We start from the raw sequence: 21,240 nt of genomic DNA, 5'->3' as shown, positions 1-21,240 counted from the left end.
GAAATACCATTTGACCCAGCTATCCCATTACTGGGTATATACCCAAAGGATTATAAATCATGCTGCTATAAAGACACATGCACACATATGTTTATTGTGGCATTATTCACAATAGCAAAGACTTGGAACCAAACCAAATGTCCATCAGTGATATACTGGATTAAGAAAATATTGCACTTATACACCATGAAATACTATGCAGCCATAAAAAAGATGGGTTCGTGTCCTTTGTAGGGACATGGATGAAGCTGGAAACCATCATTCAGAGCAAACTATCACAAGGACAGAAAACCAAACACCGCATGTTCTCACTCGTAGGTGGGAATTGAACAATGAGAACACTTGGACACAGGAAGGGGAACATCATACACGAGGGCCTGTCATGGGGTGGGGAGAGGGGGTAGGAATAGGAGATATACCTAATGTAAATGACGAGTTGATGGGTGCAGCACACCAACATGGCACATGTATACATATGTAACAAACTTGCACGTTGTGCACATGTACCCTAGAACTTAAAGTATAATTAAAAATAAAAAAGAGTTTCTTTTCTTTCATAGACACGAGTCAACAAGGCTAGAAAGAACCAGGCATGGGGAATTGGGATGAAAGAGTAGCATCATCAGATAGTAGACAGATAATATTTTCCCTGAGGCCAGTGTGTTCTCAGGAGGGGGGCATCGGTTGCTCAGGCTGAGGGGGCCCTGGAGGAAGGTTAACAAGCATTTTGTTTGGTTGATCGGTGGGGACAAAGCAGTTCAGCTAATTATTTATGAGGCAGAAAAATGGGAATTTGCAGAGTCTTTGTTTCACAGGGAACAAGGGGGCATCACACATCTAAGTCATATGGGAGGGGCGAGTCTTTGCAGTAAGCTGTTTTCAGGGACACAAAAGGGTGGGATATTCCTTTACCTCATCTAAAGACAAAATTATAAGAAATTTTGTTTAAAGATCTAATTGGCTTTTATTTGCTATTCTAGGATTGAGCATCACCTTGTTCTATTTTCTGAAAAGAGAATTTTCTGAGAAATAAAACCTCATTCTATTTTCTGAGAAATAGAGAATTATATTCTCTATTTTCTGAGAAATAGAATGAGGTTCCTATCAACTGATCAGAGGAGGTTGACTTTACAGGCAGAAAGGACTCAAGGAAGCAGAAACAAGGAACAAAAAGTGTATTGGTCATTTGAAAGTTTCTTTCCTTACAGGGTTAAAACAGAGGGAACTTCCTTATTGTGCTGAACCAGGTTAACTGAAATCTCCTGTTTTTTAGGAAAACCAACCCATTTCAAACTTCTGTTTGGTTCCATGGCACTTACCACAGGTCTGTCCATTCTGGTTTGATCTGGTCTGCTGGGGCCTAGTGCAGGAGGCTGGTCTAAGCCAACAGCCTCTCATCAACTGTGTTTAACAACATTCAGGTAAAATTCTACATTGCCAAGACTTTGTCAAGCTATATTCACTTCATGGCAATGAGCTGTGTCCAGTTGTCATTTAGCTTTCTTTGGTCATTTGCCAGGTACCTCCAGGCCCTTCACTAGGCTCTAAGGTTAAAAGTCTGGATCAAAAATTGACACTGCTTCAAGGAGATCCCGGTCTAAGAGTCTTCTCTGGAGAAGTACACTTCCAGAATTGTAGCTACAGGCTCTGTACCTCCTGAGTTGGAAATGTGAAAAGTCCAGAAGTCAAAATGACCAGAGTAAGGGCTAAAGATCAAAGGATACTATGAAGGTTAGGCTAATAAGACTTGCTGATGCATTGCATTTGGGCATGAGAGAAAGGAAGGTTTCCAGGTTAACTGCAAGGAGTTTAGTGTGAGCAACTAAATGAATGGGATTGATATTTATTGATACAGAGAAGAATGTGGGCTTAACAGGAGGTAGTGGAGGGAGATGCAGAATTCAGTTTTGTCTGTGTTACGTTTGATAAGCCTATTAGAAGTCTGAGTAACTTCTTCAAGTAGAGATTTGGAGTTTGGAATTCAGAGATGGGATCCCGGCCAGAAAGATGAATGTGTAGGTGATACTGAACCAGCATGTTCCACCCCTTGCACAATAAGCCAATCACTGAAATGACAAGTTTTGCAGTAGAGAAAAGATTTTATTCACAAAGCAGCCAAACAAGGAAGTGGGAGAATACCTCTCAAATCCACCTCCCTGAAGATGGGGTCTTAGGGATATTTATGAGATAGAGGAGCAAGGTGGTCCAAGGCATTAGGAAAGGTGATTGGGGGTGAGGAAAAATGAGGTAATCAGTGGTCCATGTAAATGCAGTCAAGCTTCATGGCTCTTTATGGGACACGTCTTCACAAAATGGCATCATTAACATGATCTGAGAGTGATGTTTTCGTCCCTCTAATGTTAGAAGATCACTTATTGAACATTGCTGCAGGGAATCAACCCTGTCCAGTTGGAGGCTCAGATGGCTTGAGCTGGACAAAGGTTGACCCCAAGTTCCTGAAAAACAATGTAAGCAACTTACCATCGTAACTTACAGATTCTATCTATAAGTTAGGCAGTGGGAATTTAGTTATATATTGTTCAGCTCATGACTTTTAACTATATAGGTTTTAAGATCAACTAGAAAAAAGGAGCTAAAAGCAACCAAAACAGATAAAGTTTTGCAGGATCACTAGCTTAGCTGTTGATTTCAGAGGTGGCTTGTGGATCTTCACATTCAGATGCCATAAAGTTGATCTTGTACCATGGGAAGTGTATTGGCTGAGCAAAACCAGCAGTGATAATGATTCTACTGGTTTCTAGGCTGATGGGTGGACTTGGGAGTAAAGGAGGCCTTCTGTTTTCCACCACAGTCCTCTCTGATCTGTGCACAGGGCTGTTCTGGTTAGCTGAATATCACCGTGTGGGTTATGTGGGCCTTGGGGCAAACTTCAAGGTTGACCTGATACAGTTCATTGGCATGTTCTCCTGTCCTCTATTCATTATCCCCAGTGGCTAATTCATTTCCAGGGGACTCTGTGGGAATCAAATAGTTCAATTATATGGAAAATGAATCTAGGCAGAGAGCTTTCATCATACATTAAGAAGCCCATGCTGGAAACAAGATATAAAACTATTAAAGGAGGACTCCAGTTATGTAAATACATATTCATGCCGCAAGTGAATGAGCAAGTGGGGATTATTCCACAGATCTGTTAGTCCTACTGAGTGTCAGTCTCTATTATATGCCGAATTATCAGTAGAAAATAGGGTTTATGGTCACGTGGCAGATGGAGCTGAGGTTCATGAATCCTTCCTACTATAAACACAAAATGCTGAGTAAATGCTGGATATATTTGCCTTTAAAATATCTAGCTTAGTTTGGAAAAAATAAAATTCCCCAGGTGCTGGAAATCATGTAAGAAGAAAATCCCAGAGTAATATCAGACAGGCAGTGCCATGTGATTCTGGGAGTTTGGGACTGGCTGGAGGCCCCAAGGATTGGAGTCATGATCTCACATGGGGACAGGACATTTGGCTGTAAATGCTTGTGAGTCAGAAGACCTGGAGCACACCCTGTGCATACAGTTGTTAATCTAAACTGTGTGTGGTGGTGGAGGCCAGGATGGGGGAGATACTGTCAACCTAAAGATAGAAGCTGAGGAAAAATTAATATAGAGAGTGTATTTGGGTCAAGGTTGAACACAGCAGCCTAGGACATAATTCCAAGTTGCCTTGGGGAGTGCTCCTTTGTTACAAACAGGTTCTTAAAGGCAAAGGAGACAAAGAGGGCCCTGATACAAAGTTGTTTGCTTAGAATTCTCATTGATTTACAGTGGTAACATTTGTCAGTGATTGGCTATATATTGTTGAACAATAGGGTAGGGAACATAGTGTCCAGCGTATGGCATTTTATGGCTACTGGACATCAGTTAGTCCAGAACCCACCTAGCAAGTGGCTTCAAGCAGTAATTATTTAGTTCAAGGAGGAATGAGAGGTGACTGATGCAATTAGGCCTGATAATTAAAGGGGGCTCACATTCCTCAGATGAAGTTTCTTTTCTTTCTCAATATTTAAGCTAGTGACACGTGTGGGCGTGGGTGCAAATTTTCTTACATGCATGGTGGGGGCCGGGAGGACCGGGATCAGAAATTTTTAAAGAGAAACAGGACTGAACACTTGTTAAAGAGGGCAAGACGGATTGTATTCAGACAGCTGCAGTAAGGGAGACAATCCAGTATACACTGAGCTCAACTTCAACTAAGACCAAGGTGGCTGAGGTTTTTAAAAGGAGGACAGAGAGGGAACAAAAAGCAAGAACAAAAAAGAAACTTGGAGCCTATGAGGAAATGGAAAATTACAGTAGGGGCTAAGTAGAGAATTACTGAAAAAGTGGTGTGGCAATTTGTGTTGTGTCCATGTGCATTTTAGGGTTTGGCAGCATTGTGTTAAAACAATTTAATTTATAAGTAAAATGTATGATTGATTGATTGATTGATACTGGAAGGAAATAAACTATTGTCATTAGCTATCTCTCTTTGGACATTATTAAGACCTTTTGCTTCTTCTTTATTTATTTTTCCTATTTGTTATAATGACCATTTTTTAAATCATATGAAAGAAAAAAGTCATGGTGTCATGACTAAATTTCTTATAAAAACAAACAATGATAAATTAAATTGCTTTAGAAGAAAATACAATTTTCTGGTTATTGATTCCTAGGCATTAAATCATAATTTGCAAATGATAATGAATAGAAGCCAGAGAAAGGGAGTTAGCTAGTTAATTTGTTTTCATTCTGAGTTAAAACAGAAGTCTGTGTTGCTGCTCTCAGATTATTCCATATGGCATCACGTCATCAGATTTAATTTGGATAGAATATTTTAGGCAGACACATTCAATAAATAATTGTATTCATATTTGTAAAACCAAACTGAAATTTTTTTTTTCTGCTAACATGAACTACGAGATAAACGCGTAGGCTGATGGTTTGCATTAATATTTTTACACTTAAATTTTTGGTCTATGACTTATAGTGAAATGATATTTAAAATCTATACTTAAATGTGGACTGGGCGCGGTGGCTCAGGCCTATAATCCTAGTACTTTGCAGGGCAGAGGCAGGCAGATCACTTGAGGTTGGGAGTTCGAAACCAACCTGGCCAACATGGTGAAACTCTGTCCCTTAAAAACAAAAACAAAAAACAAAAGGACAAAAACAAAAAAAAACAGAAAAATTAGCCAGGTGTGTGGCAGGCACCTGTAATCCCAGCTACTCCAGAGGCTGAGGCAGGAGAATTGCTTGAACTCCAGAGGCAGAGGTTTCAATGAGCTGAGGTCTCCCACCGTGCTCCAGCCTGGGCAACAGAGCAAGATTCCATCACAATAAATAAATAAATACATAAATACATAAATACATAAATAAAATCTATACTTAAGTGTGCATGGATTTATAAAAAAAATCCTTCTTGAGACCTAGAAAAAATATTTTAGATTTTTTATATGCAACGAATATAGATACATTACGAAAGAAACCAAACCACTGTTTAGTTGTAGATATATGTAGATTGGTTTGGTTTCTTTAGTAAGCTGTGTCATATATTCTTCTCAGAGAGCAGCCTCACTTGATATGTCACACTTAGATCAGAGTTTGACACCACTTTTTTCCTACCCTTGAACAAAATGTCAAAAATCATGAGAATGTGTGCACAACTAATTGCTAAAGTATACAGTCACTAAATGCTTGAAATTTAGTCTTTGAAGTTTAACTTATTTGATTTGTGTGACATTAAAAATTGACTTTACAGATGATCATATGTGGCAACTATTGAAGTGAGTTGAGAACCTTAACCAAAATGACCCAGTTCTTTTCAAACATTTTTATTAAACATATTCCATAGAGATGTGCAGACTTTAAATTAAGAATTGCAACTGTGATATTCAGTGAGGGAATATTTAAATAACCAGAGCTCTGTGAGACTCAATGAACCATGCAAACATTTTGGATATTGGCTTGAGGAATAGAACTTAATTAAATTTAGACATTCTTAGAGTAATTGCTGAAAATTGTGTCTGCCTTTTGCAAAACCTGGTATTAAATGCAAGAAAACCAATAACAAGTCACCTCGATGATGTGCCTACTGTGTCAGGAAAGAGTATAAGTGTCCCGAAAACATGTGAAGGACTTTCGGTTCCCCCCCCTTATTAGCTAAAAACAGAAGAGGGATCCTTCACTTTGAGTTTTGCCTTGGAATCCCTGAAGGCTGGGGGAGGTCATGGGGAGAGTTCTGTACGTGGACTCATGGCACTTGCTGGATTCACAGTCTCCAGGGAATTACTTGTGCTTTGTGAGGGAAAAATTTTAAAGTTACGAGATTTGAGAGGAAGAAGGAAAAAAGATACATTGAATGGCAAGGTTATGACTCTAAATGCTTTCCAAATACTTACTTACCAGAGATGGAATACAAATTTCATTTTGAATTTTCCAGTAGCCGAAGGGGTGGAAATCTAATCCATTGCACAATCCACAGTACTGATAATAAAAATAAAGATGTGTTGCCTAGGAGGAGCATATTTGTTTCTTATTTTGAGACCTGAGAGAAATTTTCCCCATAGTCCTTATGATATAATGAAAATTTTTTTCAAATCCATACCGAAAATGCAAACATAAAGTTCAAAAATCTGTCTATAACTTTCTTCCATGTACGTTGATGCGATAGTATCACATGCAGCTCAGTGGAAGCAATTCAAAAGGAAGTCAATGCTATCCAGTCAAGATATGCAAGTCCCAAATGGACTGGTTTGGCCCAAGTATTGAGTTCACTCTAGCTATGGGGGCAGAAGAATGAAGATCCTGAAAACTGTCTTCCCTAGCCCCTCATCTAGTGCCAGCCTGTGTGAATCAGGAGGCAGAGGCAGGGCTTATAACCTCGGTAATGTAAGTACATGCTGGGAGCACACAACCATAAAAGGCAAAACGCTCTATGGATGTGAGACATTTCTCACTTGAGATTCTTGAACAATATTCTGTTAAACACATAATGAAACTTATCTATTATCTCTTACTTTTTTCCACCAGATTGGTGCACTTTTTCGTTTCCTTAGAGATAGCTAATTGGACTTTTAGGGGAGTACAGATGTTGACGGAGTGGAGTCAGGAGACAGTAGGATTGAAGCAGACTCCAGTCTCTTGGGATCTTGTCAGTGGAGGATGGGAGCTGGGAGGCTGCCCTGCGGAGGATGTGAGTGCTCACAGCTGGAGTTCTCCCAGGGCTAGCACAGGAGGGCTTGTGTCTCTGGGACGGGCTGCAGAGCATCCTACTGCACTTGAGTAGACGATGTGTTTGGAGTAGAACGTGGCCCCCTATACAAGCAGTGTTTTGACGGAAGGATTAACCAACATCCTTATAAGGTTACAAGGGACACAGTAATAGCTACAATTTATCTTTTAGGATCTAAAAGCTTCCAGGATTTTCCAGGAGCTTTTTTACCTACATTAAATCATTTAAGCCTTATGGTAATACTATGAAATCAATATAACGCACATTTTACAAATCACAAAACGAGACTGAGAGGTGATATGTAAGTTGCTCAAAGTCACACAACTGTTAAGATGTGCTAGGAACTGAATTGTGTCCTCCTAAAATTTGTACATTGAAACTTTAATCCCCAAAGTGACAGAATTTAGAAATAGTGCCTGTGAGGGAGGTGATAAAGTTTAAATGATTTCCCAATGGTAGAGCCCTACTCTGATAGGCGTCGGGCCTTTATGTAAGAAAATAAAGAGACCCCGGAACCCTCCCTGTCTTCTTTGTGATGTGAGGACACAGTGAGAAGGCAGCTGTCTGTAAGCCAGGACGAGAGCCCGCACCAGACAACAATCCACCTGGATCTGCATCTGGAAATTTCCAGCCCCCAGAACTGTGGGAAATAAATTTCTGTTATTTAAGCTACCCAGTCTGTGATATTTTATTATGGCAGCACCAATATAAGAACCAAAGGCAGAATTTAAATTTAGCCCGTGTGTCCCCTGAGGTCTAATTGATACCGTGGTACTTCTGCAGCAATGGGGATAACTTACAATATGTGACACCATTTAATTTATATGCTCTAATGCCGTCAAATCTGAGGACAACCAAGGCTTTGCTTATTAAGAAATGTCTTTTATCCCTTCAAAATTTCTTGTTTGAACTGAATGATGTTTCACATTCTCATGATTAAAGCAGAGAGAAGCCAACATCATAATTGTTGAGAAACCTAGGGGAGGTTTCACCTGGACAAGATCTGACTGGAGGATAACCACCTTCAAACAAGAGCCAAAAAAAAGAGGTTTTCTTTGTCTCTTGCCAAAGATCTCTCACGTGGTGCCCATGGTTAGAAGGCCGAGGCCTATGTATGTTGGATCCCGGCAACTGGGAATTTGTAATATTTGAAAATGGTCTGAGAGGAAAGAGCTGCCTGCAGAAATAAAGCCACTTCACAAACCGGGCCTTTGACATGAACTCAAGTCAGGAGTGAGAACCACATGTTTCAAATTGTGAAGTCCCATGTCTCTAGAGCCTAAAGTTAGAAGCATTCAAAGATGATCTGGTGGTTCCAAGCTAAGTTTTTGTTGTAGTTGTTTTCCCAAATGAATGATTTCTAGGATCAAATCATGTCTTCCTAAAATCAAAACTGTGGCAAAGACCCAGGCAGTAAGGTCTGTTTCTGGGAAATGGGTGCTGAGGCGTGTCAGTCTCACCTCATGGAAAACCCCGGCCTAGGGCTGACCAGGCTTCCGGAGCAGGAGCCCATTTACTTGGCTCTCACTTTGCACCTCACTTTCCACCCGAGGAGAGCCTGCCTGAGAAGAGTGACTCTTCTTCCGTCAGTGGTAGAGCAGACCTAGGAAGCCATTTTCGAGAGAGTTGTAGATGAACAAATATGTTTCTTCGGATGCTAAATGTAAACTATGAAAATGACTACGGTCTTCTAGAGCTGCGGGGAATGTCTGGTGGTATGGTGGAGGGGCATGGAGTATAGGAAATTCTGACAGTCGTGCAGCAGATCATCAGCAGCGCCGAGGTTTTTTGGTTTTTGTTGTTGTTGTTGTTGTTGAGATGGAGTCTCACTCTGTCGCCCAGGCTGGAGTGCAGTGGCGCGATCTCGGCTCACTGCAAGCTCCGCCTCCCGGGTTCATGCCATTCTCCTGCCTCAGTCTCCCGAGTAGCTGGGAATGCAGGTGCCCGCCACCATGTCTGGCTAATTTCTTTTTGTATTTTTGGTAGAGACGGGGTTTTACCGTGTTTTAATTGCATGTACTATCTGCCTCGTGGGGGCGCATCACATCTGATTAGTGACTAATTCCAGATCCATCATGTTTATCAGGTTGTACCAGCTGCTGCTTGGTAGCCCCCAGCTTGGTGGGGAGCCATTTTATAAACCTCAAGTGCTGTGTAATAATGTTTAGCAGTGGGAGGGGGTGGTTATGGATCATTGAGCACAAAGCAGTCAGTTGGGTTCTAAAATAAATAAGTCTTTGTTAACTCCTCTGATTCTATTTTGTGAGCATAAGGAGTATTGGTTTGATTATTTTTTCTTCCCATATTACTAAGAAATTTGCTTCAGTGCAGCTTCAAAAGCTGTTTGCATAAAAAGCCGATTATTCACTGTTTTATTGTTTATTTTTGTGGATCCGGCATTCAGGAAAACTCTCCAAAATCTCTAGTTAGTTTCCCTGTATTTCAGGTTCACAGTGAGTCAAGCCACTCACAGTTTGTCCCTCTCCATCCTCTTTCTGACTGCCGAGGCAGAGCTGTTGCCCTGTCTTAAGTTTTCTGCCTCTTGGTGAAAGCTGGTCAACACTACAGTGGGTTAACATGAATGACCTGATGGGATGCAAGGAACAGACTCAGATGGTGTCAGGAGAAGAGCTAGAAGGAATACTTCTTTCGTGATTGGACTCCACTGCAAGGACAGAAAATTGAAATATTTGGTCTTATTTAGATTCCAAAGGAGTGTGGACTGGAATTTTTTTCTGTCTGAATTATGAGACATAATGCATACAAGCGAAGCTGTCTGTTCTGACCCAGGAGGGATTCCAGAGCAAGTGGCCTTCGTGCTCCAGACTCAAGTAACCAAAGCAAGAAAGAGGCCTGACTGTTCCCTCTTTGCAGAGATGAATTCCACTGAGGCTTGTGGCCATGTTTTGAGAGCTAGTATTTGCTGAAACAACCTAAGATGTTTACACAGTACTTTTTTTTTTTTTTTTTAAGTAAGAGAATCAGGCAAAAGCAGTAAGCAGAACTGTCAGCTCAAAGTACTGTAGGCAAGCAAAAAGAAATGATTTCATAGTGGAGAAATTAAATGGATTGGTGGAATTTAAGGAAGGGATTCAGTGTTAAAATGTGGATATAAAATTTTCACTTAAACAGTATTGAACAAGTCTTTCTTTTGGAAGTTTCATGACTCAGAGCTTAACTATCATAGTGCATATAACAAATCGCCAAATATGGCAAATTTCCTAAAACGCTTTGGATGTGGAGCTTTTTCCCTCAGACCTTCTGGGAGGACAGAGGTTCTTCTCTGTCTCCCTAAGTGGGACACACTTAGGGAGGCCCTGCAGTAGAAATTTACTTAGTATGGTTTGCGTTTCTTCTAAGCATTCATCCTACTTGATGCCCTTGTCCACACATTTCTTATAACGTGTAATAATTTTTGCAGGCATTTTTCATGGAACTCCATTTTTGTGAGAAATCATGACCAAAGCAATTGTTTATATTATGCTTGATAGAAAATAACTCCTCGGAGGAGAATGTTGTAAATTGAACTCCTGTTTTTTTGTTTTGTTTTGTTTTGTTTTGTTTTGTTTTCTTTTCTTTTTTGAGATGGAGTTTTGGTCTTGTTGCCCAGGCTGGAGTGCAATGGCGTGATCATGGCTCACTGCATCCTCCACTTCCCGGGTTCAAGCGATTCTCCTGCCTCAGCCTCCCAAGTAGCTGGGATTACAGGTGCTCGCCACCCCGGCCAGCTAACTTTTTGTATTTTTAGTAGAGACGAAGTTTCACCATGTTGCCCAGGCTGGTCTTGAACTCCTGACCTCAGGTGATCCACCCATCTCAGCCTCCCAAAAAGCTGGGATTAGATGTGTGAGCCACTGCATCCGGCCAATTCAACTCTTTTAAGTGATGTCATTAGCGTTATATAAATGCTTGATAAATACATGTTGAATGTTAGTGGATATGCATGAATTAGCAAATGGCTATTGCAATGCCATAGCTCATGAGAGAATATTATCATTCAGGAAATAAAAAGAAACTAAAACTATATTATCTGTGTACTTTAGCTTACTTAAAAATTACTGAAATGCCATGACATTTTTATTTTATTTTATTTTTAGTTGGATGCCTGTTAGATATGATAGTTTAGTCAAGTCAGTATAGGAGAGAACCTAAAACCTTAGAGATAATATAGAAGAGCAAATGAGATTAAGAAACTCATGTTGAGAGTTTCACCATCTAGTGAAACTCACTGACATGACAGTGAATCCACACCCTTGCCTATAGGATGCTTCCAGAAATCACCCTATAATCATGTGTCAGTGAACTTAGGAATGTTCTTATCAGGCATTTTCTGTGTATACTTGCATAATAATTGTCTTTAAAGTTATTGGGAATAAATGTGGGAGGTAATGCAATAATTCATGCAAGTCCACTATTAGTGATTTCCCTGGAGATGTTGAAATAGAGGGAAATTTCATAGTATGAATTTGGCAATGTAGCTTTAATACATCTCATCTAGAAGGTGGCCAGATTCTATAGAAAAGAAGTGTGTTTACTCATGCTTTCACTGCATAATGAAAGATATCTCATAATATTATTCATCTCCCCTTTCTGGTTTTTTTCCAACTTTTATTTTTAGATTCAGAAGGGTATATGTGCAGGTTTGATACCCGGGTATACTGTGTGATGCTGAACTTTGTGGTACAAATGATCTCATAGTGAACTTACGAACTCTGAGCATAGTACCCAACAGTTTGTTTTTCCCCTTCCCTTTCCCTGAGTCACTGCATTCCCTTCCTGCTCCAGCAGTCCCCAGTGTCTGTGGGTGCCAACTTTATGTCTCTAAGTTCCCAATGTCTAGCTACTGCTTACAAGTGAGAACATGCAGTATTCTGTAAACTTCTTGCTTACTGTAACCAATAAGAAGTGGAAAATAGGCCAGGTGCGGTGGCTCATGCCTGTAATCCCAGCACTTCGGGAGGCTGAGGCAGGCGGATCACGAGGTCAGGAGATTGAGACCATCCTGGCTAACATGGTGAAACCCCGTCTGTACTAAAAATACAAAAAATTAGCTAGGCGTAGTGGTAGGCACCTGTAGTCCCAGCTGCTCGGGAGGCTGAGGCAGCAGAATGGCGTGAACCCAGGAGGCAGAGCTTGCAGTGAGTCGAGATCGCGCCACTGCACTCCAGCCTGGGTGACAGAGCAAGACTCCGTCTCAAAAAAAAAAAAAAAAAAAGAAATGGAAAATGTGGGAATTCCAATATTCTTCCATACTCATATAAATCCAAATTCTGGTTTAAACTTCATTTTCTCATGGTGAGCCCCTTTCCTGATGGCTGCAGGCATGTAAAACTCTCAGAAACATCAGATGTGAAAAATCTCCCAAGTGAAGAGGAGACACAGCTCAGTGAAGCCCATGGACATATTAAGCAAATATTTTCAGAGATTGTTTATATGTGCCATTTCTTACCATTCAAGAAATGAAAGGGTCTATGATTGATGAGCTTAGACAGCAGGAGCCCAGCTTACAGCACTGATTCAGGATAATTTGACTATTTTACTCAAGTAAAAAACAAACACCAAACAAAAGCTAAGAATTACTCTTCAATGAATGACTTTAGTTCTGTATGTAGAGAAAAGTTTTCAATTTGTAATGCCCACAATGTAGGTAATAATGACAAAAATGTGCCAGAGGGCTAGAGTCCTGCATGTTGGTTGGGGAACAGCAACAGCTGAGGTCTATTAGAGGCCAGATCATAGAAGCACTGGAATGAGAAGCGAAGAGTTGAAATGTTGCCCCCAGTGCTATAGGGCATCATGCAAGGACTTAACCTGAGCACCGATGTGATGACAGTTCATCTTAGAAAACTCAATCTGTCAGTTGTGCAGAGGATGAATGGAAAAAAGAAGGCTAGTGGTAATAATCCCTGATAGATGGAGAGATAACAGAGCTTTAAAAGATGAAGAAAAGGTGACAGTTAGGACTCATTCTATTGCAGGGGCCTATGTGTAAGGGAAGGGAAAAAGTCAATGAAGATTTCTGGGTTTGGCCATGGAATTGGCTGGATGATGATTCGTGAAGGCTGGCAGCACAGGAGGAGACTCGGGGCAGGTTTTGCTGTAGGAGACGATGGCAACAGGAAGATGAATGTGTGGTGTTTCACCTAAGGTGTGTTGGGACCACAACGTGGAAAGGTCTACTCAGACAAGAATCGCACACTCAGAGTGGACGTCACGGATACTGGTAGAGAATATCTCTACATCAATCTATATGATGACTGGCTGAGTCCCTCGAGGGCATCGATTCTATCCTTTCAGCCTTTAAAGCAATTTAAAACACTGCAGTATTTACATTTGGAAATCTCCTTAAGTGACTAAACTTTCCATTTTCACAGTTCTAGGTAAGCCAAGCCAGGTCTGTCAGAATGATCGGCTTTGCCCCGGCAGAGTTAGCTAACTATAGATATGATAGCTTCTAAATTATTATCCTATAAATACTTCCCCGGGAAATATTTATACTGCGTTACTCAATTAATTGTATATCCATTGCTGAATATAAATTTCTGCTTTTTAATGGGTCATAACAGAATGATAATGAATAATCATCAGACTATCAATATCATTGATATTGAATATTATTCATATCATCAGAATAATAATATCATCAGAATAATAATGGTAGCACACAGAAGCCCTAGAATGGGAATGAGCATGGAAGAGTGTGAGAGCTCTGGTCTTTGATTGAGACTCCCCGGTTAGGGTCAATGGATCTGGCACGCAGCAGCCACATTACCTTGGGCAAGTCACTTTTTTTTTTTTTTTTTTTTTTTTGAGCCGGTGTTTGGCTCTTCTTGCCCAGGCTGGAGTGCAATGGCACGATCTCGGTTCACTGCAACCTCTGCCCCCCGGGTTCAAGCCATTCTCCTGCCTCAGCCTCCTGAGTAACTGGGATTACAGATGCCTGCCACTACGCCCAACTAATTTTTTGTATTTTTAGTTTCACCATGTTGGCCAGGCTAGTCTCAAACTCCTGACCTCAGGTGATCTGCCCACCTCGACCTCCCAAAGTGCTGGGATTACAGGCAGCAGCCACCACGCCCAGCCCGCAAGTCACTTTTGTCCTCATTTTTGGGCTTCACTTTTTCAAAAGGAAGTTATTTCCGAATGTTCTCACTTATAAATGGGAACTGAACGATGAGAACACATGAACACATGGGCAGGAACACCACACACTGGGCCTGTGAGTGGGGGTGGGGGAAGGGAGAGCATCAGGAAGAATAGCTAATGGAGCCTGGGCTTAATACCGAGGTGATGGGTTGATCTGTTCAGCAAACCACTGTGGCACACGTTTACCTCTGTAACAAACCTGCATATCCTGCACATGTACCCTGGAACTTAAAAGTCAAAGAAAAAAATAAAGGTGATAGATGATTTAAGTATACAGTCTCTAAGACTCTATCCATCTGTTAAGCATCTACAGTTTCTACAGAAACTTAGATTTTTCACATACAATCTATAATTTCAACAACGCTTGTGATTATTACTATCAATATATTAGTGAGATAGCAAACCCTTGACATTTACTAGTTCAACTGTAAAAAAGACTGAAATGTAGAATGGTGAAGGAATGTATCTGAGAGAGAGAGGCAAGCAAGGTGTCTGTGTGAAATTGGTCAGATGCTAACAAAATACAGAATATCTGTGGCCAAAAGGACTTCCTACCCAAAGTCAGTCTTCAAATACAGAAATTCCTAACTTTAAAATACCAGCCCTTGGCGATGCTTCAGAAACAAATTATAATTCCTAATAAAAGACCTTGACATTGTAACAAAATTAAACCCAAGAGCACTTCCCAGTACAAAACAGACATCAGAGGGACAGGGTAAGTTTCCCCTGTCTTTATGGCCACAGATACAGAACCTTGTGATGTGGGAGTGGCAAACAGAACAGCTATGCAGGAAACAGACATCAGAGGGACAGGGTAAGTTTCCCCTGTCTTTATGGCCACAGATATAGAACCTTGTGATGTGGGAGTGGCAAACAGAACAGCTATGCAGGAAGGAAGAGCGAGTGAGTGAGTGTGAGTACGTGTGCACACCCACACGTTTCTCATCTTACATATTCATCACTGGAGAGTTTTTACTAATGAGTCTTTGACACCTGCCCCTGTGGATATTTTGTTCTAAATGCCTCCTTGGTACAGTCATGATAAAAGATGGCTCCAGTCCGTGGAAATTATCCATGTTGTCCTGCTTTCTGAAAAGTATTTCAGGCAGCTTCAAAAATAAACATTCCTTTTTTTGGATGATATCACATTGCTTCTTTAGAGATAACTATCCCAAGTATCTAAGCAAGTCAATAGAGCCCACCAGACTTACTAAGATATGAATCCACCCCATTTCCAATAACTTTCTATCGCTCCATGTGGTGCAAAGAGTCACCCCCCAAGACTGTTGCTGCAACCTGCACAACACCACTTCCTCTGTGGTAAATATGGAAAGAAATTTAATGGACTAAAACAATAACGACAACGAACACAGGTCTTTACCTGCGTTTCTGTGATCTGGTCTCTTAACAGCTCTCCACTGTTGCTGGGCTCCAGCCCTGTGGGACATTTTTGACATCTGCAGAACAACATAAAGTTCTCCCTCACTTCTACGTCTTTGCACATGGCTCTTCCTGTGCTTGGAGTGTCATCTCCAAGCTTCCAAATTTGGCCGTGGCCTGACAGTGCTGGGCTCAAGGCTTATCACTGTAGAAAGCCTTGTGGGCTAAGACAGATGGCTCTCTCCTTTTCTCCTTATTACGCTGTTATTATTATTGCCATACCTATTTCCTGCATGAAACTGTGAGTACCATGGAGACGTTTTCGTCACAGTATCCACTGTGCCTAAAGAGCAAAGAACAGATAATGCCCAAGTCCCTGAGCTCCACATTGGTTGAATTAACTCATAATTTCCTGATATAGGAATGCATACATTTTCTCTTCTTTATACATATGTAAATATCCCCAGCCTCATTTGACAGCCAGAGAAGCGGGTTCCTAATCACTCTGACACCTTGGCAGTTTAGCCTAGATGAGGTAAAATATTATGATACAAATATCTGATTGTTTTTCTTTGCAGGAATAATTAGCAGTTTGACAGATTGCGAATGTGAATTATTCAGTGTGAGGCAGTAAATTTCCTACCTGCAGAATTTAACTCTAACTTGCAGTGAGCAGAAGGTCTCCGTCAAATTGTGGATGTCTTTGAAAAGGTTGGCTTGTTATTTGCAAAGTATTTTAAAAGAATAGCAAGCTGTAAAGAGGGGCTTGTGACAGGAATAGGTGGATTTTAAAAGGGTCATCACCAGGATGTAAGAATCCTCTGTGGGATGTAATATTAAGACACAAAAAAATGTGAACCTATCATAATATAATATCTGATTAGGTTGTAAATTCCACATCTGACTAGTATCACTTGCGACTACTGACAAGTTACTTATCCTCTTTAATCCTCTATTTCTTAATATTGAAACTGGCATAATAGTGCTATTTGTGTTGTAGAATTGTTGCTGAGAGGGTCAAACAGTGAATGTGTGTGTGGCCTGAGCACAGAGCCTCGCCATTATTAGTTCAGTGCTATTACTTGTGACCTTCCCGAGGGCAAAGGTTTGAAAATGTGGGTTTTATTATTGGGTATGGTAAGGTCAACAGATCATGAGAGGATCGCCATTGATCAAAGAGAGTTGGTTATACTCAGAGATCCCAAGAGAAGATGGTGTTCTATTGAGGAGCACACAGGGGCACTCTGGCCTGGGTCAGGAGGCAGCAGAAGCTGAAGGGAAATATGAGCAAAAGCCCTCATGGTGGCTTCCACGGGAAGAAGGGGCGAGGCAGGCTTAGGATTGGCTACTTGGAGTGATTTCAGCAGGCTGTGGGCACAGGAACTGCCCCTTGTGTCTGGAACCTGGCCCTGATGATCAGGAGAGGTGGACAGTGGCTCTGGTGAAAGCCCGGCAGAGGAGGTCATGGGGATGTGAGCTCTGATTGGGTAATCAACATGAAAAGTGCACTCACAGGTGAGTGGTTTACTATCATCTGGAATGGGTTAGCCCTGGAAGGGGCAGTCCCTCCCGCATCAGCAAGGCCCAATGTCAAAGCATTACAATGCAGAAAATGAGACAGGGCTAGCACAGCGTGTTGCTTCCACAGCAACATGGGTGGGGAGTGGGGGCTTCTCTAGGTCTCAGTCGCTAATTAGATCTCTCTCAGGGAGAAATGTAACGGGAGTCAGCTTTGTGTGTGGGATGCTCTGTCTACCCAGTGGGGGCTGGGGAGGCTGCAAGGTAAGGGCCCAGACTTTGAGTAACGCATGAGTTTTGCACCTGTGCTGTAAATGCCTTGGGGAGCAGTCTGTGGTGCAGCACTAGCTGTCCGGAGAGTGTCACCCTACCACCTCCGCTCAGAGCCTCCCACAGCAGGGTCTTTCCAGGATCTTCTCTCTCCTGTGAGGCAGCTCCAAATGTCCTGTTCTCCACTGACAAGAGGAAGCAGGAGACACCCTGCAGTGTGTGGGAGCTGGGCATGGCCCTGGACCAGCCGTCTATCCCAGGACACATGGGATCTTCTGTTTCCAGCCCACCTGCCCAGGGTCGGCTGTGGGCCATGGGAACTGTCACTCAGTGAGCCCAGAAATGGTGTGTCTCCCGTAGCTGTGCTCTGCTCTCTCGTTTCCTGGTTTATCACCCAGCTCCTCTTTAGCTGCCCTCAGGAGCTATCTTTTCCCTTTCTCCACCTGTAAAATCTTGTCAAAAATATGTGCATCTATAAATCATTGACTGTTGTTTCTTACCTCCTCGGACCTTATATGTTCAAAGGCAAACACATTTTTGTGTTTTGTATGAATCATTTCTCTCACATGTTAATGTTATAAGTGGATATTTTGGTAACTGTTCTTCAGCCCTTAAATTATTTTTTATGCCACAGATCAAATACACTTTTATAGTATAGTCAATAAAATGATTACACTGTGTCTAATTCAGTAGACCAGAAAGGAATCTAGACAGAAAACACCTCTAATAATATTTTCAGAATTTCCTAGTCTCCATGTCTCTTATATGATAGCACAAAAAGTTATCTAAACTGTGGAAAATGTGTGTTTATTATATCTGATCAATATAGTAGCCAATTGTCTCTATTTCTCTTTAGGTCCTGCTTGCTTCATGTGTGACAAATATGTTGGCACGCTTGCCTCGCATTTCTTGTCCTACTGTATTGTATTTCTTATTTCTCAGAGTTTGACTTTACATATCTCAGCAGTTCATACTCTACAGTCCCAGGGAGACCCCTCTGGATCCCATGAAGCCTCGGCTGTGGGGGAAACCAATACAGTCACCATCTCTTGATTATACAGTGCTTTTGTTCCCTGAGGAGAGAGAGAGAAAGTAAGTGCTACCTTTGATGAACTGGCTCGGGGGAGCACTGGAAATTAGATGGCTAAGAAGGGAGTTTAGATTTGCTGTGTTCCTGCCACTGCTCCTGAGGGCTTCAAAAGCAATCAGCCCTGCTGCGAGCAGACTATCAGGAAAGCTCCTCACAGGTCTCTGGATGGGGTTTGGATCTTCCTTCTGAAGTGCATCTTTCTGCAGCCCACTGGCATATGCACCCCTGCTCCACGCCACATTTCAGCTCTTCTACACACACACGCTGCCTTTCCTCTCCTTGTTTCACAAATGTAAATGTTCCAACCAAGACTCAGGCTGAGAACATGCATCATTAGATTGGGTCTAATGCTGGGTGCTTGTTTCACCGTTTGGTAGCGCCCTATTTATTTCAGGGAGATTTTGGATGTCAGCGGAAGCCTGAAGAATGGGCAACCAGCCTGTCACTTATTCTGCTGAGAGTTTGGCTTAATCAAAGTGGCTACTGTTCTAACCAAGTCTTAGGGTAGCATCACTTCTCAGATTCTAACCTGCGAGGCCAGTGAAGCCTCATGTAGTGGGATTGAGAGGACCCTGGAGAGACTGAGCACAGTACCATAGCACAGGTACAAAAAGATTCAGTGCAGTAGTACAGCATGGTGCACAAGAAGACTAAGCACAGTACCACAGCACGGTGTGGAGGAAAACTGAGCACAGTGTCACTGCATGGTGCACAGGAAGACTGAGCACAGTATCCTAGCACAGTTGCAGGAAGACTAAGCACAGTACCACAACATGTTGCTATAGAAAGACCAAGCCTAGTACATAGCATGGTGCTGCAGGAAAACAGAGCACAGTGCTGTAATGCAGTATTCAGGAAGACTGAGCATAGTACCACAACACAGTGGTTAGGCAGGGTCTGTCATCAATGAAGGTTTGACTATAGTAACCTTTCCACTTCATGCCACACACCAGGGACCTAGAATTACATCATCATCTAGGAATCTGTCCTTTATTTTAAGTCACATTGTTTAACACACCTGCCATCTGCCAGTTCCATTGGTGAGTCCAAGATGAACAAAACTGGCCAGTGCAATGACATAGCTTCACACCCAGTGTCAGAGGCCTCCTGTCTTCCTGTGGCATCCTTATAAGCCAAGTACTCCTGGAACTATGGAAAGAATGGCAGCTTAGGCACAGGGAGATGGACAGGGGCTCTGCAGGAGGTCCTGAGAGAGGAGAGGAGCATTTGCTCATGGGTGCATGCATGAACTCACACAGATGCCCACACACAGCAGCCTCATCAGTTTTTACTAGGCCAGACCATGTCTAATTTCATATTACCTAAACAATCAACTGTTTGTGATTAGGAGATGTAATGCCATCTTCTGGAAAAAAGCCAGCGTCAGACAACTTGTGTTCATGTATTGGTCTCCAGTGTCTGACCTGTGTGACTTTCCCCAAATTACTTCACCCTGCATAACTCTCAGTTACATCATGGCTACAGTGACCTCTGTGTATTTACTCAGCAACCACATACCGCCATTATGCTTGGTCAAGCACTGTGCTGGCCATAGTGGACACCGCACCTCAGGATGGCTCCCTGTGGAGAAGGCTGCATGGAGTGATCATGGCACCAGACTCCATTAGCTCCCTGGGGCTGCCATAGCAAATCCCACACCCTGAGTGGCTTTAAGGAATGTCAGTTTACTCATCTGCAGTTCTGCAGGCCAGAAGTCTAAAGCAGGTCAAGGTCCCACAGAATCGGTTTCTTCTGGAGGTTCTGAGGGCTGCTCCCTTCCATGCCTCTCTCCTGGCTCCCGGTGGCTGCCTGCCACCCTGGGCATCCTGAGCTTTCGAGGCTTCACTGCAGGCTCTGCCTCGGTCTTGATGTGGTCTTCTCTGTGCCTGTGTCTTCTCCTTTCCTGATAACGACACTTGTCATTGGATTTAGGGCCACTTGAGTAATCCAGGATAATCTCATCTCCAGATCCTTCTTAATTACATCTGCAAAAATCCTTTTCCAAATAAGGCCTCATTTGTGGGTTCTCAGTGGACAGACATTCTGGGGGCCACCATTCAACTCACTCTGCTGCTAAGCACCAGAGTCTGGCTCATAGCAGACAGACACTTAAGGAGGTCTGCCCACAGGAAAGGGGACAGTTGCTTAGCACAATGTTATATTGAAAGTGCTCCAGCGGCTCTGACAGTGCCACGTCACAGTGTGTGAGTGAACAGAGTCCAGGCTCTGGGACCAACTCTGAAATAAAAAGTCTGCTACAGGCCGGGTGTGGTGGCTCATGCCTATAATCCCAGCACTTTGGGAGGCCAAGGAGGGTGGATCACGAGGTCAGGAGATCGAGACCACCCTGGCCAACATGGTGAAACCCTGTCTCTACTAAAAATACAAAACTTAACTGGGCATGCTGGCACAAACCTGTAGTCCCAGCTACTTGGGAGGCTGAGGCAGGAGAATCACTTGAACCCAGGAGGCAGAGTTTGCAGAGAGCCGAGATCGCACCATTGCACTCCAGCCTGGGTTGGGTGACAGAGCAAGACTCTCTTTCAAAAAAAAAAAAGTCTGCTACAAAACGGCCAGACCCCACAGAGCATTCATACCCACAACACTGGATCTCTA

General features: G+C 42.4%; 1 protein-coding gene across 1 annotated transcript in view; it reads left to right on the top strand.

The window, feature by feature from the left end:
• VWC2 (von Willebrand factor C domain containing 2) overlaps nucleotides 1–21,240 on the top strand; it is a gene marked incomplete at its 5' end in the record, with an annotated part of 151,342 nt that overhangs the window by 58,795 nt on the left and 71,307 nt on the right. The gene's annotated exons all lie outside the window — the stretch shown is intronic.

Source organism: Mandrillus leucophaeus, unplaced genomic scaffold (assembly GCF_000951045.1).
Source record: "Mandrillus leucophaeus isolate KB7577 unplaced genomic scaffold, Mleu.le_1.0 Scaffold678, whole genome shotgun sequence".
NCBI lineage: Eukaryota > Metazoa > Chordata > Mammalia > Primates > Cercopithecidae > Mandrillus > Mandrillus leucophaeus.
Note: the sequence above shows the minus strand (reverse complement) of the source record. Positions and strands in the feature narration are given on the sequence as shown.